Here is a 27,769-nt window from a genome sequence, read left to right as displayed (position 1 = left end):
TAGAACATGGATGGTACAGGCAGAGTGAGCCCTGAAAAAGAGCATCTTTCAGATATTGCATGCAAGCACTTTTTCCATCAGGGATCTAAACCATTTGCCCTGAGAGGGCAGGAAGTGTCACGCTGTCTGGAGTGGCTCACGACAGAGTGCCAACCTCAGGGCAGACTGTCAAAAAGCAGGGCAGAAACTCCAAATTGGCTGTATATTCTGTAATTATATTTCACCGACCCAGTAAGAAGTGTGAACTCCTAAAGCACTATAACAGTCTTACCATGGAGTCGCAGACAGTCCCTTTGGGTATTACAGTCTATCTTGACACCCAGGCAAGCTGGACTATGTGATAGATGGTCACTTTACACCAAAAATCACAACAATATCCAGATTACTCCCAGTGTCAAAGGACCAGTCACTTATCGCAGGTCAATTGTATTCAGCTCTCAAACCAAAGGCAACACCTGTAGCCAATCCTGTAATAAACTACCTAAAGATTTATTAATTAAGAAAAGAAATGAGAGTTATTTACAAGGTTAAAACAGGAAACACACACACACACAAATCAGGTTTCAGAGTAGCAGCCGTGTTAGTCAGTATCCGCAAAAAGAAGAACAGGAGTACTTGTGGCACCTTAGAGACTAACATATTTATTAGAGCATAAGCTTTCGTGGACCCACGAAAGCTTATGCATCCGAAGAAGTGGGCTGTAGTCCACGAAAGCTTATGCTCTAATAAATTTGTTAGTCTCTAAGGTGCCACAAGTACTGCTGTTCTTCTTTTTACACACACAAATGAGTTACAGTCTAAGAAGATAATATGGAGCTGCTTATTGTAGAAGCCTGTATGTCCTTTAGGGCTGACCCATGCCAAGCAGCATGGGGATGCTTATGTTTAGGGATCTTTGCACTTCAGAGTCCAGATAGCATAAAAATCTCAGTATCTCCTTGTCAGGGATTTTTATCGCTTTCACCCCAAATTCCAAGCCAATGGGATAAGTTCATGTGCAGGTCTTCCCTCCAGGGAGGGAGTGAGGAATGCAATCAATGTCTCTGTCCTCTGATGGAACACAATGCCTCATTTACCTTCAATGAGGCATCTTGTCTGCAGGACAAGTACTTTACCTTAATGCTGATTTTCCTGTTCGGTGAGTTACACAATTACAGAGGTTTACAATGCAAACACGCAATATAACTTTATACCAGGGACTACACATATTATAAGTAGGATTAATAAATGCAGCATCCTACAAGTATTCCATAAAGTCTAAACATTGAACATATTCCTATAAACACTAATAGCTATCTTAACTATACTAACCCATAAGTAAGCCAAACTGGTTTCCAGCTATGCATTTGTTCATTGAGGCCTGGGGCCTTGGCATGAGCGGACACCTGCTCTACCAGCATCACAGAAAGGATTTGTGTTCAGTGTATGTCCCAAAGTGCCAGGATGCTGTCATGTTGTCTGAGTTTTTGTGAATTCCACAGATCCTAGGATAGCACACCCTGAAAGTGAGCTTTCCAGTTGAGCATGGATGCGTCTTTTGTGACCAGTGCAATTGGAGTTGGATGGCTGAATAATATTCCTGCTAATTCAGTCTCTATAGGCTTCCACCAAGAGAGTTTTTGCAACACCTCTGATGGGATAGTCATATGCCTCTGCTCTGTCCTTGTTTGGGATGTGCACTTGTGCCAGCTAATGTTATAAGGGTCTCTGGTGAAGCCTTGCATGGAGTATCAAATGTAGAGATCATGATCACACACCTGACAAATCTGAGGGTGAACCTTGGTTTTTGGCATAGCTGATGCTAAAGGATCTGTACAGCTTGTAGTATCTGAAGAAATCACTCTTCTGGGAGGAAAACTCTTCCTATGGTCAATATTCTCTTTTGACACGGGACCAGGTGTGATTTTTCCAGCTGCTTTCCAACCCTAGCACATGAAACCAGTGACAAATTAGAGCTATTGAGTGAAGGAGCTCCTGACATGAACTGGCCTTGAGGAACCTGTCATCCAAGCAGGCAAACACAGTGCACCCCTCGTTTTCTGTTAGGCCAAAAAAATATGGAGTACAGAACACTGTTTGGCCAGCTTAGCCAAAGTTAGGCTAACTGTAGTTGCTGGGCCATTCCTGTCTCTCTGTGAAACATGAGGACATGCTTGCTTGGGCTACAAAGAATAAGATAAAGGGCGGGGGGCCGTATTCTTGTACCAAATGTACTAGGAACGGTTTGTTTGGACATATGGAGACTTGCAGCCTCCACTCCCTGTTTCTCTTCTTAACTCCCTACTTTAACTCCTAGTTTCTAGTGCATGACGAAAAAGCTGATAAGAAGCTGCTGAGGCATCATGAACTGTTTGTACTGTCAAAGAACATAGATATGCATGAATATTAGAAGCTTTTAACTAGTAAAGGGGGGGATTGGGTTGCTTTAACTATGACGCGACGGAACTGTCTATATAATCTCACTAGTTATTGTAATCGTGGCTGGTTCTCTCTGGAGACGGGCCGCTCTCTATTGTTGTGTACACTCTTCAATAAAGAGCTTGTATTGGACCTTGCTTGTGTTGCCTGTCTCTCACTCTGCGGTCAGACAACGAACCTTGCCGTCTGGGTTAAAAAGTCCCCGACAAATTTGGCAACTCCGCCGGGACTCGTCTGACTCTCCGGTGCGGGATCAGACTCCGAAGCAACGCAGCGCGCATCCTCTGGCTTCGAGGAGCTTTGCCCGGTAACCTGATCCCTGCATCGGCGATAAGGCGAGTTCTGTGAACCAGCTGAAGCCCGTAGAAACCCAGCAATGTCCACCTACCCATTGAGTAGGATCCAGGTCTTCGGGGTTCGAGTCCCTGGGGAGGTCAGGTCTTCGGGGTTCGAGTCCCTGAATAAGGTAAGCGATCGCCGGCGAGGGGTTAGAGTCCCCGGGAAAGGGGTTAGAGTCCCCAGAGAGGGGTTAGAGTCCCCGGAGAGGGGTTAGAGTCCCTACAGGCTAAATGGGACAAGTCGGCAGTAAATGCCCGGGGGACGCCCCGTTGTCTCTGGTACTTAGAAATTGGAAGGAAATCTCTGGAACAACCGGTTTGACTAAATCTAAATGAGAAACTTATGCCAAATTCAATGGCCTTCCTTTACTACTCATTTGTCCCCGACTAAAGACTGGCCAAGGTGCGGAACCTTTTCTGTTGACAGGATGGATTCCCTCAGGAATATCCTGGTGGATCTTAGACCGGGACAAATGGATTATTTATTTGTATGGTATAACTATAAACCAAAAGAAAAACTGCTTTCGGCCCCAGCTGGCTGTGGAAAAATATAGACAAAGGCAAACCAAAGGCAGTACAAGTTACAGTGCTGAGATTACATTTGCAAAGCTTAACTATCCAGTGAGATCCAACAGTCTGCCTTTGAGACCCTGGAGCTGGCGTGGTTTGGGGACGCTGAAGAAGCCCCAGGCAGCCAGCCTGGACTGGAATCTCTGAAAGAGACGTCGCAGGAGACCCCAGGGTGTAAAAGAACAGCCCTCCCAAGAGTGAGAAGTTAACTCTATAGTTGCTAGAGGGAATTAAGCAGTGAAACTTGGTAAGAATTTCTGTAAGTAATCCAGGCAAGAAGTTATTTAAGTGGAATTATTAGACTATGAATACGTTAGTCTAATTTGCTGAAGAACACTCCTGCTGTGTACAATCTGTATTTTATAAGTTTAAGATGAATTGGTATTGTTTAAAGTTGCAAAACCGAAAATACTTTTGCCAGGCACAGGAAACTAGTGTTGTTTAAGGTATTTAGCATTTAATCCTTAAAGTGACTTAATGCTACAAGATTTAAAATGTTTTAAATAAAGACCAAAGGTTGTGGCTGCAGCAGGGTAGTCAAAGCCAGAAGAATAAAAGATTTAAATTTTGTTTTTGGGTAACAAAATAGCAAATAAAAGATCTGGTAAAGAGAGAGAAGGACAGTGCCCCTGGCTCTGTGTGGTTGAGCTGACACTTTGCTGTGGGTGCATGGAGATTTTGTAAGCATAAAAGAAACAGTTACACCTTGTGTAGAAATTGATGTGGCTAGTGTTGTGGAAATTGAATTGTGGAGAGGATGTGCATTTTCCCCAGAACATGTGCAGTGTATATTGTAGTAAAGGTAAAAGAAATGCAAACCTACCAATATAGGTTGTGTTGTCTTTTTCAGATCACTGTGTGTTTGAAAGCAGGAGTTAGAAGTAAAAGGCAATCAAACGTCTGGGAAAGTTAATTGTGTCCTTTTTTTTAAAGTAAATCTTTAAGCTGTGGATAGCTTTGGATCTGGAAGCAAGCCAGAAAGCATCTGTATTAATGCAATTTTCTAACTAATAAGGTAGAAGCCACTGAAACCTGGGCTGCCTATAAAACAAATACAAGGAAATATGGGGTAATTCCTCTGTTTTGCCTAAAATCAACAAGAGTATGTGTATATAAAGGAAATATTTTAAGTAATTAATGTCTTTCAGATCATCACAGAAAATGGATGCCAGCTGAACAGCATTCAAGGTACCATGCATTTACTGGTACAATAGGAATTATTTTTGTGTTCTATGTCCTGTCTTGTGGGGTTTGTCTAGTGGCCAGAATTGTTGTGTTTAATATTTTCATAAGACAGTCGAGTTCAAAATTAAATAAAAGGGTTAAATAAAAAAGCAGATACTTGTTTTATTCAACTTGGAATACAAAGTGTTTGAATAAATCAGGAAAAATGTAATATACTAAAGTCTAATACATTTGCTTAAGTAAAAAAAAAAGCTTAATTGGTCAGATCTTTTAATTGAAAAAATGTTGTTAAAATTTGCATATCAACAGTCTTTGGAAGCAAGGACATGGAAGGTTAACCCACTCCCCATATTGCACATGGGATCCTTCTGGCTACCTCAGATTTCTAGCCAGAGGGCTGGGGAGGGAGGAAAGCTATTGGACACAAGAGGTTGTACCGAGTGGACTCCTCAAAGGTGGGTCTGCTTGTCCTGGTTTGTTGCTCCAAAGCTCTGTATAAAAGTTATTTTACTGGAAGGGTGTATATGGCATACATTAAATAATAAAACTAATGTACTGTATAATGGCAATGTGTACGTGTTCATTGTTGGAAAAAGGTGTATGAGTGAAAAGTGGAAGTTTCCTTTGTAGGTTAAAAAAAGCCAAAAAGGAAAGAAGGAAAAAGAACAGAACGAGTTAACTAGAAAAAAAATAGCTAGCAAGCTCAGTCTAAAGATAAGATGCTGGCCCATCCAAGGGCACTGCCCACAGCTAAGACTTGGCTGACAGCCAAGAAAAGGGGGGCCTGAATGTGTCCAAGCAGCTGTAAAATCTGCAAAACACTGCCAGGCATTAATGAAATGTGTTAGGTTTTTCTCACAGGTAAAGAAGTGCTACCTAAAGACCGTAGCAGCCCTGCCATTCATTGAAACCAGGAGACTGAGTCTACGTAAAGTCCATCAACGAAAGACTGCTTTGACCATGCTGGAAAGGCCCTTTCCAAGTCCTGTTAACCACCAACACTGCTGTAAAGTGCCAAGGACTGCCTACCGGGACTCATGCTTCTCACTGCAAAAAGACCCCTCCACCCCGGGAGGACTCTCCGACTGATGATCAGCCTATTCCTCCTTCTAACTCTGCTGTGCCTTCTGGACAGCAGGGAAAAGAAAAAAAAAGACAAGGTGAAGTGCTAGTAACCTCTCCCTTGTCCACTGACAGACCTACTGTGCCTTTGAATATTTTTCTAAAAAAAAGCAAAACCCATTACAGGGTAATGTGCTAGTAACCTCTCCCCTGTATGATGCTGAACCACACTGTTTCAGAAAAAGAGAAGAAGGAACACTCGCTCCATTGAAACCACCAAAGTCCAGGAATTCCTGACTACAAAAAAAAACATTAAGAACTGACCCTGGTGAAGAAACAAAGAATTATACACTGGCAGGAAGAAACTTGTGGGACCCATGCTTCGGAATGTGGTTTTGATTGGATTTTGGGGTTTATTCTACAGGCTGCGCCCTGTGTTTTGAATGAGTCCTTCAGCATGTATTGCCCTCCCGAATTGGATTTTAAATGCAAAAGGGGCTGCTATTAGATTAGCACAACCGAGGGCTAGGGTTATTTCCTCTAGAAAGAAAAGAGACTTAACCGGATCCCTATAAAATAAGGCCAATAGTACAGCAGCAGTTTAAAATATTTTTAAGAACCAAAAACATAATAAGAAATTAGGGCAACTAAAGAAGGCCACAAGCCTTATTTGTGGAGCACAGTTAACCCAGGTACAGGCTGGAATTGGTGAGTTACATGTTATCTCCGCCCTTAGTACTATGACCCAGAAGTTGCTGATAGAGATGGTATTGAATATCACTGAGGCTGGGAAGGCATTGCAGTGGGATCTAGCATGTTCAGGCTTGGCCCACTGCCCTTACAGACACATCAGGAGTACCATCTGATCTGTGGCCATAAAGAAATACTTGGAGACTTTCCTGGTGGAAGTGCGGACATTCTCAATGCTCCTTCCAAGCATATGGACCGGTTAGGGAGGTGTGGGCTCCCACATACCGAATCCTGCCGGGTCCATGGGGAGAATGCATGTGGGATTGGGTAATTCACCGAGACATCTGGGAAATTAGACTAACGCCGATGCCCTGGTGGACTTGGCAACAGCTCAGAGAAAACTAAGGCAGATGGTTCTTCAGAACCACTTGGCTCTAGATATTTTACTGGCCTCTCAAAGAGGAACATGTGCATTAATTGGACAAGAATGCTGTGTGTATGTCCCAGATGTTTATAATGCCACTTGGGAAAGAGAAAACCACCTTATGGATGTAGCAAAGGACCACGGAGGGAAGCAAATTGAATCCTGGTGGAGTAACCTGTTCAGTTGGATTCCAGATATAGGTGGTTGGCTCCATAATGTACTCCGAAACGCCGTTGTAATTATATGCGGCTTACTGGCCTTGTATGTTATAATAAAAGTTGGACGTTGGATGGGCGCCAAGGTGTGTTCTGCCCAAAAGTAACCAACCCCAGTCTTTCTGCTCAGTAGTTGTCCCAGGAGTCCCTCCAAGGTACTCCAGGGACAAAAGGGGGGACTGTTAGGCCAAAAAAATATGGAGTACAGAACACTGTTTGGCCAGCTTAGCCAAAGTTAGGCTAACTGTAGTTGCTGGGCCATTCCTGTCTCTCTGTGAAACATGAGGACACGCTTGCTTGGGCTACAAAGAATAAGATAAAGGGCGGGGGGCCGTATTCTTGTACCAAATGTACTAGGAACGGTTTGTTTGGACATATGGAGACTTGCAGCCTCCACTCCCTGTTTCTCTTCTTAACTCCCTACTTTAACTCCTAGTTTCTAGTGCATGACGAAAAAGCTGATAAGAAGCTGCTGAGGCATCATGAACTGTTTGTACTGTCAAAGAACATAGATATGCATGAATATTAGAAGCTTTTAACTAGTAAAGGGGGGGATTGGGTTGCTTTAACTATGACGCGACGGAACTGTCTATATAATCTCACTAGTTATTGTAATCGTGACTGGTTCTCTCTGGAGACGGGCCGCTCTCTATTGTTGTGTGCACTCTTCAATAAAGAGCTTGTATTGGACCTTGCTTGTGTTGCCTGTCTCTCACTCTGCGGTCAGACAACGAACCTTGCCGTCTGGGTTAAAAAGTCCCCGACAACCTCTGATGGGATAGTCATATGCCTCTGCTCTGTCCTTGTGTGGGATGTGCACTTGTGCCAGCTAATGTTATAAGGGTCTCTGGTGAAGCCTTGCATGGAGTATCAAATGTAGAGATCATGATCACACACCTGACAAATCTGAGGGTGAACCTTGGTTTTTGGCATAGCTGATGCTAAAGGATCTGTACAGCTTGTAGTATCTGAAGAAATCACTCTTCTGGGAGGAAAACTCTTCCTATGGTCAATATTCTCTTTTGACACGGGACCAGGTGTGATTTTTCCAGCTGCTTTCCAACCCTAGCACATGAAACCAGTGACAAATTAGAGCTATTGAGTGAAGGAGCTCCTGACATGAACTGGCCTTGAGGAACCTGTCATCCAAGCAGGCAAACACAGTGCACCCCTCGTTTTCTCAGATGTGCTGATGCTACTGCCAGACACTGTGAATATTCTAAGCACAGTTGACAGGCCAAAGAGGATAAATGTGTATTGAAAGTTTTTGTTCTCAATGTAAAAAGACAGGTATTTTTTGCAGATAATGCCTATCTGGAAGTAAGAAACTTTGAGATCGAGAGCTGAATACCCGTCTTCTTGGGACAGGGAGGGGATGGTTATATCTACAGAGAGCATTCTGAACTTACAAGGTCTTTACATATCTGTTCTGTCTTCTCATGTATAGGATTGGGTAGAGGCAGTTTCCTTTCTTGTGGATCACAAAGTACTGAGTAGAAGCTCTTCCTCAAAAACTTCCGAGGAACCTCCTCTCTTGCTCCCTTGGATTGGAGGCAGCTGACAACTCTTCAAGAAGAGGTCTCATGAGAAGGATCCTGGAAAAGGATTGGGAAAGGCGAGGTTAGGAGATGTTCTAGGGATGAATTCAATGGAGTAACTCTGACATACCCAGTGATACAATGTGATCTCATACAAGGTTTTGCAGATGACCCCTACACACACACACACACACACACACAAAATAAAGAGGCTGTAGAGAAAGGGTATAGTGTGCAGGATGCTGATATGTGGCTCTCAATCATAATGTCAAACCTGCAATTTAGAGGCAAATGCAGCAATGTGGGTGGAGCCAATGCAATGGGTCTTCTGCCTCCCTTGCTATTTCAGAGAATAAACTGGGTGAGATGCTGGCCATGGCTTTCTTTAAGGTGCACAGGCACATCTGGTTGACAAAGCTAGTCTGTAGTATCTGAAGGAAGTGTACAATGGTGAGTCCTTGAGAAGGCTGAGCTGAGCCAAAAGGACCTTATGGTAGCTTGTGGACTTCAAGCTCCTGAGAGTCTTGTAAATTCTCTTACTGAAAATGTCTTTTCCATCAAAAGGCAAGACCTCTATTAGGCCATGCACCTCAGGAGTAAGGCCTCATGTTTTCAACCAGAAGTGTCTCTTCAGAGGAGATCCCAGCAGGCAGAAGTGTCATAAGCTGGCTGAAGTCCATAAAGGGTCAGAAGCTGCAATCTTTCCTTCTGAGGCTAGATCTTTCACCAGCTATTTCTTTTCCCTCAGGGACCAAATCCAAGATGGGAAATGTAGCTTCCCACAGGCCATATTGGTAATGTGCTAGCATTCCTTGATAATAGGCAGACCCAGAGAAACATGCCTTAATGCTGACACAGTTCAGTCTGCATCCTCTCTCAGTCACAAAAGAGGAGTGAGAGGTCTTTGTGCTCTGATTTCTCGACAGCTGCTGCAACCATCAGGAACTTAGCATTGGAGTGGTAAGGAAAGAAGGAAAAGTCCTGATTAGGAACCAGATACAGCCTATTGTATCTACTGAAGACTGCGGACGATGATGATGAGGGTGTAAAGCCAGACATTTCCAGCTGAATCAAATAGACACAGTAAGCGGGTAGGAAATTTTAACCTTCAGTTTTTGGCTGAAAGATGTGAAATAAAGGACCAAGTTTGCAGTTGGCGCCTCAGGAGTGTACAGCTCAGTCTATCCACCATCCTGTTCACCCGTTCTTGAAGCTAGTGGAATTCACCTGGTGGGGGTGTAATGTTCTCATCTGGTGATGTTCCACTAGTCAGAATGTAATCTGCAGGGATATCATCATCATCATCATTCATGTAAACATATCCAATGGTATCCAGGTTTGTAGGCGTCTGGTTACCTGGAGCTGCAAGTAGCAGTGTTGGTAGCAGTAGCAAAACTGGTGCCAGAGCCAACAGGATCTAGGTAAGACCATTGGTTGCTCAGGCGGTAGCATGGGCTGAGGTGGTGCTGGCAGGGCCAGGTTTGGTGCCAGCAGGGTTGGACATTGTGACAAAGGCGCCAGGAGCTGAGGGGGAAGGGTAGTGAATGTGACCAAGCATGGTAAACATACTGAGGCCAATGATGGTGGGCCTGATGGTCTCAACTGAGCCAGATCAAAGAGGCTTTTACCATGTCCTGTAGTGCAGGCCACAACACATTTTGCTTGGGCCAATGTAGAAAGTCCCCTTAATCATCTGGGACTGAAGGGGTGTTTGGTGAAATGAGGTGATAGACTGTGGAGGAGGCTGGAAAGGTTCTTTTCCCTGGCTTTTCAGAGATCAAACAGCCTGCAAATTGAAAGTAAAGTCAAATGCTGATAGTGGAGTCTCAGAAGTCTGATACAATAGATGACCCTTTGGTCTCAGCAATGCCCAGTGCACATATGGAATATGCATTGGTGAACATGGGCTCTTTTGTGGTGCCACTGGCACTTGGAAGGTTGAGTTGTTTCTTTGTTCAAGCTTCCCTAGAATTAGTTGGGGTCTCTTTATCCAAACTGTCTCATTCAAGTCAGATCTTGTTTCTTCTCTGGCATCTTGAAAGGAAGAACAATGCTATGGCAGCAGAGTGCCTGGTACCAAAAAGGATTGAGCTGCTGATGTAGCCACTTCCCCTTCAGTCCAGTGAACTCAGAGCACCTGTGCACATTTTGACATTGGTGACAACTCTCAGTGCCAAGGACAATTCCCGAACTTAAGAAGGTGCTGATCATAGCAAGGCCTTTGAAGATCCAGTGTCCAAGCCCTTTCTAGATGTTGGTGCCAAAGACAGTAACAACTTGGAATTCAGCAGGTGAGGTTTTGCCCACTTAGTGAAGGAGGGCTTGGTGCTGACATGGGTCGGTGAGGGCCCACATTATCAGCCTAGTTGAATGTTGCAAAGGCTGTAGGTTTAGCACGTCCCCAGTCAGGTGCTCTCAATTTAAGTTGCTGTTACCAGTGTGTTCTAGACAGGCCTTACAGACTGAGCTCTGTAACAGGCTGCAGTCCTCACCCAAACATACTAAACAGTACACACGAATGTCCAATTTCAGGTCTGTAGAACAACAGGTGGTCCAGAGCTTATAGCCCTTTTTAGCCTCTGTGTTATAGTTATAGCCATGATAGTTGTGCAGTCTCCAAGCCAGAAGGGAGCCCTCTTTTTTCTCAGAGTGAAAGGGCTGACACTGACTAAACTAAACTAACCACTAGAGAGGTTCATAACACTCTTTACTACGGAAGAGAAGAAACTGAAACAGGTGAGGGCCACAATCCTTTATATACACTTAGGTGTTGATCTTAATCATCATTAGGGGAGCTTATGCAATCCTAACTAACATGGCTTTGGTAGAGGATCTGTGACTCAACACAAGGGGGCACCATTATCCCACAAATGGGAATGCACAAAGGCCCTCCAAGGCCTACAGATTTTACTTTTGGACTCAATTCAGTACTTCTTAATTAAAATGGATTCACTGAGTAGAACTAAGAGCAAAATTAACTACTCCACCTAAATGCTCTGTCAGATGATACCAGTTTATCTATCTTGTAAAGAAGCAAACCAAAGATCAAGTTGCAACTCAGTATATTTCATCAGAAGAGGCCCTATACTTCCCCCCAGCCTCTGGATGTTGTTATAGCCTTGGTAGAGCAAGTGACCCAGATCAGCTAAATCACAAGCTCCCTAACAGCCTGGAATATGGCAAGTTTTATTCATCTGAAAGTAAGCATCTTGGCTGCCTTGAAACGCGCTCTCTCTCTCTCTCTCTCTCACTCACACACACCTCACCTTCCCCACTATTTTGCTCTATGAAAACAGAATTACAGATAGTTGCTCTCATCACAGCCAACATATGCAATTTCCTTTTTAGACCATATCTGGACTTAGAACTAAATAAAAGCAATGTAGCTGACTGGTTCCAGTGAAAGCCTATTGCCTTTAGGTATGAAGTGTAGAACTGGCCTGAGGACTATCTTTTCAGGAAAAAGCTGTATGAATGGTACTTTAATGAAAGAGCTTCCAGCTAATTGACTCCCTCAGTAATTTAATTATCAGAAGAGAGACTGAAGGTTACAAAATAGAGATACTTCTGACAAGGATTAAAATCAAACTTTCATGAGCGCTTCCTACAGAAAGTCAAAGGCACTGTTTCAATGGCTGTGTGATGACACATGGCTGCTCCAGAACACTGGCTTCAAGGCAGGCTTAACAATGGCTTTAAGGAAGTGAGAGATATGAGGATTTAATAAAATAGAATGAGGTTTATTACAAGATCAAAAACTTGAACCTTTAAGAAACTAATTTTCTGACCTTTTTAATACCTCCCAAGATATACTCCAGAGTGTCCATTAAGTGGAGCATCAACTCTATCAAAAGCATGACATGAAATCTTTCCTAGACGTTAGCAGAAACACCACAATTTCCCAGGAATAAGGCATGCTTTAGGAGATTCAACTGTTCTGGTTCCAGGTGGACAGCTTCAACCAATGGAAATCAGAGTAAGTACATGGACCCTAGAGGAAGAGGTCCTTGAAATTGGAGACAATCCATAGTTAGTCCATTGGCACATGCATTAGCCTGCATAATCAGGGTCACTAATGCTAGTGATGAATACATGATCCTTGCACACTTTTCTGTCTCTCAGAGGGAATAAGGAAAAAAGCATGCAGGGGAATGAGAGTCAAACTATCTTCCATATATGCACACATGTGGATATCATGATGGGAAGAGGAGGTTACTTACCTGTGACTGGAGGTTCTTTGAGATGTGTGGTCCCTATCTGTATTCCACTGTGGATTATGCATGCACACCATGCATCCGGATTCTGAGAATTTGAGAGTAGTGTCCCATGGTCCACACATGCGCTCTGGCTCACCTTATGCCTCTATCTGAGGGGATAAAGGGCAGAGCAGACTAATCACTTTGATACGATCCAAAGCAGAGGGGAAGGAGGATGGGTAGTGGAATATAGATAGAGGCCACTCATCTCGAAGATTCTACAGTTACAGGTAAGTAACCTCCTCCCCTTCTTTGAGTGACGGTCCCTATTGTATTCCACTGTGGGTGACTGACAAGCAGTACCTAAGTAGGAGGAGGATGCAAGGAAGTAGACGGTAGGGCTGAGTGGAGTACCACCATCCCAAAGGAGACAATCAGCAGAAGAGTCCTGCACCAGGGCATAATGTCTTGCAAATGTGTGAACAGAGCCCCACCTGACTGCTTTATGGATGTCCAATAGGGGTGCCTCCTGAAGAGATGCCGTAGTTGTTACATAGTTGCTTGTAATCTGGTGGAATGAGCTCTTACCCCATGGGCAGAGGGGAAGGTTTGATAGCGAATGGAGTAGAACACAGCCAGAGAGCCAATCGGAGATTCTCTGGGTGAAGATCATTTGCTCGCTGACTCTTTCTGCTACAGCAACAAACAGTCTCAGGGATTTCCTGTTTGCTTTTGTTCCATGCAGGTAAAAGACGAAGGCCCACCAAACAATTAGGAGTGGAGTCTTTGTTCATCTGCAGAAGCATGCAGTTTTGGGAAGAACAGAGGTAAGTGAACTGATTGGTTACAGTGAAATTCCGAAACTACCTGGGGGTGAATTTGGGGTGCAGATGCAAAGAAACCTTATCCTTACGGAATATAGTGTATGGAGAATCTGCCACCATCACTCCAAGTTTGCCAGCCCTTCTAGCTGAGGTGACTGCTACAATGAAAGTGACCTTCATGAAAAGGAGAGATATGGAGCAAGAAGCAAAAGGTTCAGTGGGGGGCGGGGGGATGAGGGAGGCTTCTGAGTACTGAGAGAACAAGGTTTATGTTTCACTGGGGAGTAGGCTTCAGAATAGATGGGAAGGTTCTTATTAGGCCTTTCCAGAATCTATTGGTCAATGGATGTGTGAAGACCGAGTAGCCCTGAGGTGGATGGTATGCAGTAATAACTGCCAAGTGGACTCCCAATGAGCTGATGTACAAACCTGATGTATTCAAAGATAGATATAGTCCAAGATGAGAGGAATATCTGTAGTTTCTGGGAGAAAGCCTCTTTGATGTGCCCAAGAAGAAAAGTGCTTCCCTTTAGCTAGGTAACATTTTCTAGAGTCCTTTCTACTATTAAAGAGGATGCCTTGTATAGTTATGGAGCATGAACGTTCTAAGGATGATACCCATTCAAATACCATTTGTATTTGGTATATGTTGGTAATCATTAGGAAAAGGATAGATAATAAGATAGAAAATATCATATTGCCTCTATATAAATTCATGGTACGCCCACATCATGAATACTCCATGCAGATCTGGTCACCCCATCTCAAAAAAAAAAAAAAAAGATATACTGGAATTGGAAAAGGTACACAGAGAAGGACAACAAAAATGATTAGGGGTATGGAACAGCATCCATATGAGGAGAGATTAATAAGACTGGGACTTTTCAGCTTGGAAAAGAGACGACTAAGGGGGGGGATATGATAAAGGTCTATAAAATCATGACTGGTGTGGAGAAAGTAAATAAGAAAGTGTTATTTACTCCTTCTCATAACACAAGAACTAGGGGTCACCAAATGAAATAGGCAGCAGGTTTAAAATAAACAAAAGGAAGAATTTCTTCATACAACGCACAGTCAACCTGTGGAACTCTTTGCCAGGGGATGTTATGAAGGACAAGGGTTCAAAAAAGGGTTCAAAAAAGAACTAGATACGCTCATGGAGGATCAGTCCCTCAATGGCTACTAGCCAGGATGGGCAAGGGATGGTGTCCCTAGCCTCTGTTTCCCAGAAGCTGGGAATGGGCAACAGGAGATGGGTCACTTGATGATTAACTGTTCTGTTCATTCCCTCTGAAGCACCTAGCATTGGACACTGTCTTAAGACAGGATAATGGGCTAAATGGACCTTTGGTCTGATCCCATATGGCCATTCTTATGTACCATGCCCTGAGGTGGAGTGAATGTGGATCTTGTTGTTCCACTGGGTCAGGAGCTTTCCAGATGAAGAAATGTTGGGAGGATGATTGGTGGCTGGATGCCATGCACAGGAGGTTTGGAGACCAGAACTGTCCTGCTGTATTTTGCATAGAACTCATGGCAGAAGCAGTAGTGGAGAGAAGGCATAACTTAGGTGATCCGACCAAATAAAAAGCAGAGTGTTGTCCTGGGAGTGGCAACCTAGGTCTTCTCTGGAGAAATATGTGGTGCATTTCCTGTTAGCTTGAGAGGCAAACAGATCCCTGGTTGGAGTTCCCCATAGTGCAAAAATATTTCACCCCGGAATTCGACGTTATTGGCCTCTGGGAGCTATCCCACAGTGCTTCATTGTGACCGCTCTGGACAGCACTCTCAACTCAGATGCACTGACCAGGTAGACAGGAAAAGACCCACGAACGTTTGAATTTCATTTCCTGTTTGCTCAGCGTGGAGAGCACAGGTGACCACGCAGAGCTCATCAGCATAGGTAACCGTGATGGAGTCCCAGGATCGCAAAAGAGCTCCAGCATGGACCGAACGGGAGGTACGGGATCTGCTCAGCATATGGGGAGATGAATCAGTGCTAGCTGAACTCCATAGCAGTAAAAGAAATGGCAAAGTATTAGAAAAGGTCTCCAAGGCCATGAAGGACCGAGGCCATAACAGGGACACACAGCAGTGCCGTGTGAAAATTAAGGAGCTACGGCAAGCCTACCACAAAGCCAGAGAAGCAAATGGAAGGTCCGGGGCAGAGCCGCAAACTTGCCGCTTCTACGCGGAGCTGCATGCCATTCTAGGGGGTGCAGCCACCACTACCCCAACCGTGTGCTATGACTCCGTCAATGGAGAAACACACAGGGAAGAGGGTTCGGGGAACGAGGAAGATGAGGATGGAGGTAATGTAGGTAGCTCACAGCAGCAAGCAAGTGGAGAAACTGGTTTCCCCAACAGCCAGGATATGTTTGTCACCCTGGACCTGGAACCAGTAACCCCCGAACTCACCCAAGACCCTGAGGGCACACAGGAGACCTCTGGTGAGTGTACCTTTGTAAATATTACACATGGTTTAAAAGCAAGCATGTTTAATGATTAATGATTAATTTGCCCTGGCAATCGTGGCCAGTACAGCCACTGGAAAAGTCTGTTAACGTGTATGGGGATGGAGCGGAAATCCTCCAGGGACATCTCCAGAAAGCTCTCCTTCATGTACTCCCAAAGCCTTTGCAAAAGGTTTCTGGGGAGGGCTGCCTTATCCCATCCGCCATGGTAGGACACTTTACCACGCCAGGCCAGTAACACGTAGTCTGGAATCATTGCATAACAAAGCATGGCAGCGTATGGTCCCGGTGTTTGCTGGCATGCAGACAACATCCATTCCTTATCTCTCTTTGTTATCCTCAGGAGAGTGATATCATTCACGGTCACCTGGTTGAAATGGGGTGATTTTATTAAGGGGACAGTCAGAGGTGCCCGTTCCTGCTCTTCTGAACAGAAATGTTCCCCGCTGTTAACCACAAGGTGGGGGGAGGGGTGAAGTGATCATCTCAGAGAACCGTGTGTGTGGGGGGGGGGGGGGTAGTTTACTTGGGTTTGTGCTGCATGTTAACCCGGAAACCGCAGCCCCTCCTTTTACATTGAAAACCCATTTTAAATGGACAACCCAATTCATCCTTGATATGGGAAATGCGCTGCTGTTTGAAACCATTCCCACATGTTAAGAAGGTTAAAAAAGCCAAAAGACTGTGGCTTACCATGGCTGCCTGCAAGCTGAAATCTGTTGCCTGGCACTGCGTGAGTGATCTCTCATACCAAACTGGCAGGCAGAGGAAAAATGCGACCTTGTAACGAAAGAGTGTACCCATTGTTCTCTAAAATGTGTCTTTTTTAACCACCTCTCCCTTCTCCTCCACCAGCTGCAAATGTTTCTCCTTCGCAGAACTAGTGAACATTAGAAAGAGAAAACGGAGAACGCGGGACGATATGTTCACGGAGCTCCAGATGTCCTCCCATGCTGATAGAGCGCAGCAGAATGCGTGGAGGCAGTCAATGTCAGACATGAGAAAAGCACAATATGAACGAGAGGAGAGGTGGCGGGCTGAAAAGAGCAAGTGGCGGGCTGAAGATGATAGGTGGCGTCAGCTTGCAGACAGAAGGCAAGAGTCAATGCTCTGTCTGCTGGAGCATCAAACTGATATGCTCCAGCGTATGGTTGAGCTGCAGGAAAGGCAGCAGGAGCAGAGACCGCCGCTACAGCCCCTGTGTAACCAACAGCCCTCCTCCACAAGTTCCATAGCCTCCTCACCCAAACGCCCAAGAACACGGTGCGGGGGCCTCCGGCCACCCAGTCACTCCACCCCAGACGATTGCCTTCAATAAGAGTTAAAGTTTTAAAATGCAGTGTGTCCTTTTCCATCCCTCCTCCCCCACCCATCCCAGGCTACCTTGGCAATTATCCCCCTACTTGTGTGAGGAATTAATAAAGAATGCATGAATGTGAAATAACAATGACTTTATTGCCTGGCTGTGCATCAGGGAGAAACACAAACAACTGTCACACAGAATGGTCCCCCCCAAAGATTAAACTCCAAACCCTGGGTTTAGCAGGCCGTTGATTTCACGGAGGGAGGGGAAGCAAATGAATACAGAACAAATCTATTTTTTACATCTTAAGACGACGGTGCAGCATGACTGATAGCCCTCGGCATCTTCTGGGTGCTTGGCAGCAAATACTGGGCGCTTGGCAGTTAGTGTACTACGATGGCCTTCAGGCCTATTGCACGATCTGCTGCTCAGGGAAGACTCTGCTAATGTGCGATGATCCAACTTGTAATAGGACGGTTACCAGTCGTAATACACCATCTACTGCCAAAAGGCAAAAGGCTGGTGCAATGCAGCCCTACGGCTGCCAGCCCCACAGCTGCCAGCACCCAGATCGCCGATGAAGGCTACCAGTCATGCTGCACCGTCTACCGCCAAAAGGCAGTTAGCTGCTGCTGCTGTGTAGCAATGCAGTCCCACGTCTGCCGGCACCCAGATGACATATGTTGACGGTGAGCTGAGCGGGCTCCATGCTTGCCGTAGTATGTTGTCTGCACAGGTAACCCAGGTAAAAAGGCGCGAATCTATTGTTTGCCGTTGCTCTGACGGAGGGGGAGGGGCCTGACAACATGTACCCAGAACCTCCCGCGACACTGTTTTGCATCATCCGGGCATTGGGATCTCAACCCAGAATTCCAATGGGCGGCGGAGACTGCAGGAACTGTGGGATAGCTACCCATAGTGCAATGCTCCGGAAGTCGACGCTAGCCTCGGTACTGTCGACGCGGTCCGCCGACTAGAGCACTTCGAGCATTTTATGTGGGGACACACAAAATCGGCTGTATACAACCGATTTCTATAAAACCGGCTTCTATTAATTCGACCTAATTTCGTAGTGTAGACATACCCTAAGGAAGCATCTCTGGGTAGGATGAATGTGTATGTGAAAGTAGGCATCCTTCACATCAAGAGCCATGAACCACATGCCCTTTTCTAAATATAGGATTATAGCTACCAACATGACCATGCAAAATGTGAGTCTGCGAACGAAGTAGTTGAGATGACAGAAGTCAATGATAGGTCTTCAACTGCCCTTTTTGGGTACCAGGAAGTACGTCGAGTAAACCCACTTTGTTGGTATTGAGAAGAGATGTGTTCTATTGCTCTTTGCTGCAATAAGGGAGTTCACCTTTTGTTTGAAAATACTCTTGTGAGAATGGTTCTGAAGGGGCAGGGGGATGGTGAGGGGGATTTTGGAGGAGGCAGGGATGCAAACACTATTGTGTGGCCAGAGTGGATGACATTCAGTACCCACTTGTCTGTTGTTATTGGACTCCAGGTGTTGAAAAAGAGTGCTAGATGACCCTCAAATGGTGTGTGAGGGTCAGGAATTTTTGGGCTTCAATGTTTTGTGGCTCTCGAGCTCCCATCGAAAATAATGTCAAGTGGGTGGCTGAAATTGAGATGCAGATCCTGTTGCAGATGGTGCAGTGAAGCGAGATTTTTGAACCATCTGTCTCTTCCATGGTAGTAGGTCTCTGATGGAAAAACTGCTAAGTCATATGTCTAGAGCTGAACAATGGGTGGTGAAACTTCCTCTTGGGGCAACAGTGTATATCCCCAGTGAGCAGAGGGTAGTCCTGGAGTCCTTCAGAGTATGGAGGGACTCGTCAATCTTCTGGGTGAAGAGTTGCAATTAATCAAATAGGAGGTATTTGATGGCATTCTGGCCCCTCCTAGGGAATCCTGACACATGGAGCCATGACTCCCTGTGCATGACAATGGCAGTAGCCATAGATCTAAAGGTATCGACTGCAGATTGGAGTGCAGTTCTGGCTATCAGTTTGCCTACATCTATCAGAGCTGCTGCAGAAAGCTGTCAGTAAACTCCACAAGGAGGGATAGCTCAGTGGTTTGAGCATTGGCCTCCTAAACCCAGGGTTGTGAGTTCAATTCTTGAGGGGGCCATTTAGGGATCTGGGGCAAAAATCTATCTGGGAATTGGTCCCCCTTTGAGTAGGGGGTTGCACTAGATGACCTCCTGAGGTCCCTTCCAACCCTGATATTCTATGAAATTTGGTCTAATTCAGGAAATTAGATCCAGGCATTTGCCCTCTTTGTCAGCAGGATTGACTGGGGACATTGCTATCTAGCTGTTTTAGAAGCAGCATGGACTACCAGTGAGTTGGGATCAGGGTGAGAAAGCAAACATTCCCCTCCTTTGGCTGGCACATAATAACGCTTCTCCTCTCTTTTGGAGGTAGGAGTGCAGGGGGCAAGTGTGTGCCAAACTGTCCTAGCTGCCCCCAATATGGCTTCATGAATGGGGAGAACTATTCTGTTGGGTCTGGATGAGTGGAAAATGTCTAAGAGTTTGTGCTTGGAGTCCTGGAACTCCTCAAGAGGAATCTGAAGCTCTCCAGCAACTCTGGGGAGAAGGTTCTGGAACTGCCTGTAAGTCTTTTTGGAGGGGGGAGATGTAGGAGTCACCTCTTCATCCAAGGATGAAGATGGCAATCTTTCTGGTTCCAGCTGAACTTTCTGATCCAGAGTGTAATGTTCCCCCTCCTCCTCCTCCACTGGATCTCGGGGCAGAGCTGAGCATCCCACTAGAGGGAAAGCAAGGGGTAACTCCCTGGCAGATTTGATCAAAACTACAAGGGAGTACTGGTCCCAAGGCCCCCAGTACAACCAGTAGGAAGGGTCAATAAGTGGTCACAGGGGCCCCCATGGCACGGGTACCAGTGACTAAGTTAGATGAGGCAGCGGTTGATCGCAAACCGGTGCAGGTCTTTTGGGCAGTGGAGGACATGTAGGATAGGGGAAGAAAGGTTCATTGCATGGTTCAGAATCTCCCAATGAAGAAAAGGCTGATTCCAGTTCCAGTAGCAGTACCATCAGTGCCATTGGAGGGGAAATGTATTCCACATATGGGACGGGTGATACCTCCGAGGGGATCAACCACTGGAAGGAGTTTGATATTATCTTCCTGGAGACTGAGGCACCCAATGGAGGAGGGGATTCTGGATTCAGGACAGCAAAAATGTCGTGTGAGGTGCGGCGGAGAGAAGGAAGTGGAGAGGTGATCCATCTGCCCAGCCCTTTATCCCTCAGATGCAGGCATGAGGTAAGCCAGGACACATGCACGGACCAACAGACAGTGCTTTCAAATTCTCTGGCTCCAGACACATGGTGCACATGTATAACCCACAAAGAAATACAATAGGGACCATCACTCAAAGAAGAACAGAGACTAAGGTCTTTTGGAATGGGATACAAACAGACCGTTCACCCCATTCCCTGGGGCAGATACGATCTGTATTTGCTCAAATATTTTCGGACTGAATTTCCATTCTTCTCTTTCCAGCTCTCAGCAGTTAACCCAGTAAACTTGCATTGCCTTCTACATAAGCAGGCCTGATCGAATGACCCTGACTGGTATATGACCCAGAATCCAACTGGTTTTGAAACTTAAAATTAACAGGTTAGAACAAAACAAAAGAAGTCTAACTAAGCAGCCATGGCTAATATGGCACATTAGATTTAGTGCATGTTGCAAAGACCTTGGAATTATGTGACGCTGCTCAACATTAGTGCTATCCCTCCTCAGAGTCCCCACCAGGCCACTACAATCAGAGCAGCAATCCCCAATTTATTTAAACATGAAATTTAACTTACTTTGGTCTAAAATTTTCAACTTTGGGGTGGAAATGAAGATATTTGAAGATGAAGGAGCTCTTTGAAATGTACTAGGAAGGAGCTTCTGGTGGTTGATGTTGAAGCCTTGTTGTTCAAGAACCTGACAGACTGCTGTATATGAAGCACTAAGTCGTTGAATGATGAAACTTACTAAAAGGTCACCCAGTTACATTGTATACTTGCATGCCTGCCTCAGTCTTGCTCCCAGTGCAGAAGAAAGACCTAGGGTTATTACTTGGAATAGTGCTGGATAGAAGCATAGGATGTATGGCTGTATAAATGAAGCAGAGAAAGGCTATGTCTACACTACATCACAGTCTGGACTACGGGGGTGTGAAACGCAGCATGTACAAAAGTGCTGCGCTGTAACTGCCCCATGTGGACGCTGCTGCTGCCAACTAAAAGGTGCCTAGTTTGCGTTAACATAGTCCTAAAAGGACTACATTATCGTGAACTAAACACTTTTTAGTTCACGCCACAGCCTCCACATGGGGCAGTTACAGCGCACCACTTTGGTGTGTACTGCAATTCACAACCCGGCAGAGTAAGAAATGCAGGGTCATGCAGACAAGCCCAAAGTCAGAGTACTACACTCCTGGAGCAGGACAGCTGACACTTCAATCAAAACTAAAGAGAGTGCCTTACTGACAAATTTAAAGTAGAGATCCAGAAATAGGTGGAAACCTCTGATATGCTTGGCAAACACAAGGAATCTGGAAATAAGAGCCTGTCAGTGGTAGTGACTATAATATATACTCTCCAAATAGAAGTTTCTGCAGAAACAGATTACAGATTTTAAAGGAGTTTATAAAAGGGGCATTCTGAAACTCCATGAGTCATCTCTCTTCTTTTTTTAGAGCCCATTTGTTGGTTAGGTAACTGTCACCGAAAAAGGGTTTAACCCTTGGTGAATGGACTCATGGATTGGCAAGATATCATTATCTAGTGTAAAAGCCTTAATGAGGTTCTGGGTCCCCACTGGAACAAAATTAGGTAAAGAACTGAAGAGTTTACCAAGCCTGAAAATTCCAAGTTGTGGTGCCTTAAGCTTCCCAGTAATTCCCAGAATTTGTGAGGATATTGACTTATTGAGAGCTGATAATTTCTTTATAATCATAGAATCACAGAATATCAGGGTTGGAAGGGACCTCAGGAAGTCATCTAGTCCAACCCCCTGCTCAAAGCAGGACCAATCCCCAACTAAATCATCCCAGCCAGGGCTTTGTCAAGCCTGACCTTAAAAACCTCTAAGGAAGGAGATTCCACCACCTCCCTAAGTAACCCACGTCAGTGCTTCACCACCCTCCTAGTGAAAAAGTTTTTCCTAATATCCAGCCTAAACCTCCTCCATTGCAACTTGAGACCATTACTCCTTGTTCTGTCATTTGATACCACTGAGAACAGTCTAGATCCATCCTCTTTGGAACCCCCTTTCAGGTAGTTGAAAGCAGCTATCAAATCCCCCCTCATTCTTCTCTTCTGCAGACTAAACAAGCCCAGTTCCTTCAGCCTCTCCTCATAAGTCATGTGCTTCAGCCCACTACTCATTTTTGTTGCCCTCCACTGGACTCTTTCCAATTTTTCCACATCCTTCTTGTAGTGTGGGGCCCAAAATTGGACACAGTACTCCAGATGAGGCCTCACCAATGTCAAATAGAGGGGAAGGATCATGTCCCTCGATCTACTGGCAATGCCCCTACTTATACAGCTCAAAATGCCATTAGCCTTCCTGGCAACAATGGCACACTGTCGACTCATATCCAGCTTCTTGTCCACTGTAACCCCTAGGTCCTTTTCTGCAGAACTGCTGCCTAGCCACTCAGTTCCTAGTCTGTAGCAGTGCATGGGATTCGGAACTTGTCCTTGTTGAACCTCATCAGATTTCTTTTGGCCCAATCCTCTAATTTGTCTAGGTCCCTTTACTCTTTAAAGGAATTCTATTAACTTCATCTCACTAAAAGCAGCTTCAATGAGATTTGCCTCTGGAAGTGGTATCCAGATAAACCTCCAAGATAAGATTCTACAAAAAGAAGTATTGCAAAAAAGAACAGAAAATCTGGTAGTCTTATAAGGCTACATTTTGGAAGCACTGCTTGCAACCTTGTAGCTAAAGCTGAGTTCTATTTTGCATATAAGGCAAGGATTAAACCTCTTTGCTTTGCATAAAAAATAGTATCCAGTATTAAACTTGGAGCAGTGGATATGAGATTTGATTAATAAAGAATTAAAGGAACATGGGTATATGGAAAACAGACCCTGTCAAGCTAATTTGTTATCTTTTTCTTTTTTTAATGAGATGACAAGTTTGATTGACAAAGGTAATTGTGTTGATGTAATATATTCAGTCTTCTGTAAGGTATTTGACCTGGTACTGCATGACATTTTGATTAAAAATACTAGAATTATATAAAATTAGTATCGCATTAAATAGATTAAAAGCTGGCTAAATGATAGGTCTCAAAATTTAACTGTAAATGGGGAATCATTGTTGAGTGGGTGTGCTCCTAGTGGGGTCCTGCAAGGATCTGTTTTTGACCCTATGCTATTTAAACATTTGTATTAATGACCTAAAAGAAAAAATAAAATCATCAATGATAAAGTTTGCAGATGACAAAAATTGGAGGAGTGGTAAATAATGAAGAGGACCAGTAATACAGAGCAATCTCAATTGGTTGGTAAACTGGATGCAAGCAAACAATATATATTTTAATGCACTTGTAAATGTATACATCTAGGAACGAAGAATGTAGGCCATTACTTACATGATAGGGAACTCTACCCTGGGAAACAGAGACTCTGAAAAAGATTGAGGGGTCATAGTGGATAATCAGCTGACCATGAGTTCCCAGTACGACTCTGTAGCTAAAAGGGCTAATGTAATCCTTGGATGCACATAAACAGGGGAATCTCAAATAGAAGTAGAGAGGTTATTTTACCTCTGTATTTGGAATTGGTGTGACTGCTGCTGGAATACTGTGCCCAGTTCTGGCATCCACAATTCAGGAAAGATGTTGAAAAATTGGAGCGAATTCATATAATAGTCTCTAGAATAATAAAAGGATTAGACAACATGCCTTATTGTGATAGACTCAAAGAGCTCAATCTATTTAGCTTAAAAAGGGTAAGGGGTGAATTGATTACAATCAATAAGTACCTAGATGGGGAACAAATATTTAATAATAGGTTCTTCAATCTAGGATAGGTGTAACACAATCCATTGGCTGAAAGTTAAAGCTAGACAAAAATTAAACTGGAAACAAGGCATAAGTGTTTAACAGTTACAGTCGTTAAACGTACCAAGGGTTGTCATTTTTAAATCAAGATTGGATGTTTTTTCTAAAAGCTGTTCTAGGAATTATTTTGGGAACACACTATGGCCTGTGTTACACAGGAGGTCACATTAGATGATCACAAGGTCCCTTCTGGCCTTGGAAACTATGAAACTTACAGCATTTATTCTGAATATGAATGGAATATCTGAGAAATTACAGGTAAATCCTTTAGTTTATAAATTAAAATTAATGAAAATTGGGTCCCCTTTGACACAGATGCTAAATTTTAGTCTTTGTTCCAAATTTTCTTAATCATAGAATCATAGAATATCAGGGTTGGAAGGGACCTCCGGAGGTCATCTAGTCCAACCCCCTGCTCAAAGCAGGACCAATTCCCAACTAAATCATCCCATTTGTCAAGCCTGACCTTAAAAACCTCTAAGGAAGGAGATTCCACCACCTCCCTAGGTAACCCATTCCAGTGCTTCACCATCCTCCTAGTGAAAAAGTTTTTCCTAATATCCAACCTAAACCTCCCCAACTGCAACTTGAGACCATTACTCCTTGTTCTGTCATCAGGTACCACTGAGAACAGTCTAGATCCATCCTCTTTGGAACCCCCTTTCAGGTAGTTGAAAGCAGCTATCAGATCCCCCCTCATTCTTCTCTTCTGGAGACTAAACAATCCCAGTTCCCTCAGCCTCGCCTCATAAGTCATGTGCTTCAGCCCCCTTAATCGTTTTTGTTGCTCTCCGCTTGACTCTTTCCAATTTTTCCACATCCTTCTTGTAGTGTGGGGCCCAAAACTGGACACAGTACTCCAGGTGAGGCCTCACCAATGTCGAATAGAGGGGAAGGAACATGTCCCTCGATCTGCTGGCAATGCCCCTACTTATACAGCCCAAAATGCAGTTAGCCTTCTTGGCAACAAGGGCACACTGTTGACTCATATCCAGCTTCTCGTACACTGTAACCCCTAGGTCCTTTTCTGCAGAACTGCTTCCTAGCCATTCGGTCCCTAGTCTGTAGCAGTGCATGGGATTCTTCCGTCCTAAGTGCAGGACTCTGCACTTGTCCTTGTTGAACCTCGTCAGGTTTCTTTTGGACCAATCTTCTAATTTGTCTAGGTCCCTCTGTATCCTATCCCTACCCTCCAGCGTATCTACCACTCCTCCCAGTTTAGTGTCATAAGAGACACTTCAAACTTAATAAGAGATACTTCAAAATTTCTACATAGACTATATCTGAAACTTAATTAAGGCTTGATGGCTAAGTTATTATCAGCTGTTATATCTCAATGTTATGATTATATAGAATGCAGACAGATTCAGTTCAACAGCTCAAATAGCTCTAGTCACAATGGCCTCACTTAGGGGTTGAGATAAATTTTTTGGCTGAAACTCTTTTTCACCAACAAAATGCAGATTTTGAGACACAAACATTTCATGAATGTTTTGCTGAATTGTTTATGTAAAAAACACAAATGCTGAAAAAGTCAGTGTTTTGTTTTGACATTTTCTAAATGAAACATTGATTTTTAGTTCAAAATGACTTGGATTTTAAAAAAAATAAATAAACTGAAGGAAATTTCAAAACAAAACCAAAAAATGCTCTAAATCTAAATGAAACATTGCACTTGAACTGAAATTTTACATACTTTTTTAGAATTGCCAGTGAAAAAAATAAAAATAAAAATCCATTCTTCACTCAGGTTTAACTGTGATATCACAATTCGCTAATTTGCATGCAACTATTTTTTTCATATCAACTCAGTAATATGAGGGAGACTAGACATATGTCAAGAGTTCTCATTAGTAGATTATATAAAATACAGTTGAGCTAGGTAAAGAATCCATAGTGGCAAGGTAGTTTGGGTATCAGTGTCCCAATGGCACTTTCTCCCACCAACTCCTGGTGGATCAAGATCCAACCCCCTTGGATCTAAAAACAAGGAAAAATCAATCAGGTTCTTAAAAAGAAGGCTTTTAATTAAAGAAAAAGGTAAAAATCCTCTCTGTAAAATCAGGATGGAAACTAACTTTACAGGGTAATTAAACTTAAAGAGCCCAGAGGAATCCCTTCTAGCCTTAGGTTCAAGTTACAGCAAACAGAGATAAACACTCTAGCTGTCCCTCCCCCCACTGCCATGTGCTGCTCCTGCCCTCTGCCTTGAAGCTGCTCCCCGGAGCCGCCTTCTTGCTGTGTGGGGTGAGGAGGAGAGGGGGGCTAATGTCAGGGTGTCCCCCTTCCCCCTGCTCTTTCACCCTGCTTTCCCCATCTTCCATAGAGCAGTGGGACACACGACAGGGCTCAGGACGGAGGGAGCTTCCTGGCAGCAGCTGCCATCTCAGCTTGCTGATCTACTTAAAAAGACAGTGTACTTAGAGTGGGGTCAGCATACTTAAAGGAGCAATGCACATCTCTCTCTCTCCCCCACATACAGGGTGTGTGTCTCTGTCTGCCATGCTGTCTCCCCTCCCTCCATTCCTGCTGCCTTGTAGAGTGTGAGGCTACATTAATAACAGTGAGTTAACCCTTGAGGACTCAGCCAATTGCTAGTTCATCATTTAGCAGCAAGGCATTTCCTGGGAAATATCCCACCCTCTGACTTCACCACCTCAACCAAGCTTCAAAATCATCATAGCTGCATACCAGTATTAAATTGTTTGTTTAAAACTAATACTCTGTGTGTGTGTGTGTGTGTGTGTGTAATATAGTCTTTTGGCTGGTGAAAAAAATGTCCCTGGAACCTAACCCCCTCTATTTACATTAATTCTTACGGGGAAATTGGATTTGCTTAACATCGTTTCACTTAAAGTCGCATTTTTCAGGAACATAACTACAATGTTAAGCGAGGAGTTACTGTATTACGGTTACATCTTCTGAAGCCTTCAATTATTGTGGTAACATATACCTCTAATACACTGTCAACTTAAGCGTTCTGCCTTTGGATTGATGACTCCAAAGAGATATTATAACTTGTGTGGAAATAGAGCAAGAACTGACAGGGATTTGATGGGGATTTCAATGCAAACAGTCTCTTCTGTGAGCAAGAGTCAGGCTAGCTGTTAGCCTAATAACGCGAGATTTGTAGAAGCGAGGATTGTGTGAGGCAAATGGGAAAGAACTGTGTGAGAATTTGTTGCGGCCTTGTGTAGATAAATATGGAATGTAGACTAGAGTCTAAATAGATGTGAAAAATAAGATATCAGGATGACCTATGTATAAACAAAATGCAGCTGTTGCTCATTATTGTATGTAACAAAAAGTATAAATGCTTGCTGTAATTGTTTACCTGTAGAAAAACCTGTTTAGCCCTCTCCCTCTATGCAATTGCTTGAGAATAAAGTATTTGACTTTGCTGCTCCCAACCGAAGGAGTGAG

General features: G+C 44.1%; 1 protein-coding gene and 1 long non-coding RNA gene across 26 annotated transcripts in view; one reads left to right on the top strand and one right to left on the bottom strand.

The window, feature by feature from the left end:
• The window catches only part of TERT (telomerase reverse transcriptase), a 134,034-nt gene that overhangs the window by 76,586 nt on the left and 29,679 nt on the right, over positions 1-27,769 (bottom strand). The gene's annotated exons all lie outside the window — the stretch shown is intronic.
• LOC135981476 (uncharacterized) lies at positions 2,045-5,938 on the top strand. 2 transcript variants are annotated; one of them, XR_010598512.1, is made up of 2 exons: positions 2,045-4,966; positions 5,373-5,938. It is a non-coding gene; the product is annotated as an uncharacterized LOC135981476 (long non-coding RNA). The 2 variants fall into 2 exon arrangements; XR_010598511.1 differs by having other exon boundaries at positions 5,360-5,938.

Source organism: Chrysemys picta, chromosome 2, assembly GCF_011386835.1.
Source record: "Chrysemys picta bellii isolate R12L10 chromosome 2, ASM1138683v2, whole genome shotgun sequence".
Classification (NCBI taxonomy): Eukaryota; Metazoa; Chordata; order Testudines; family Emydidae; genus Chrysemys; species Chrysemys picta.
Note: the sequence above shows the minus strand (reverse complement) of the source record. Positions and strands in the feature narration are given on the sequence as shown.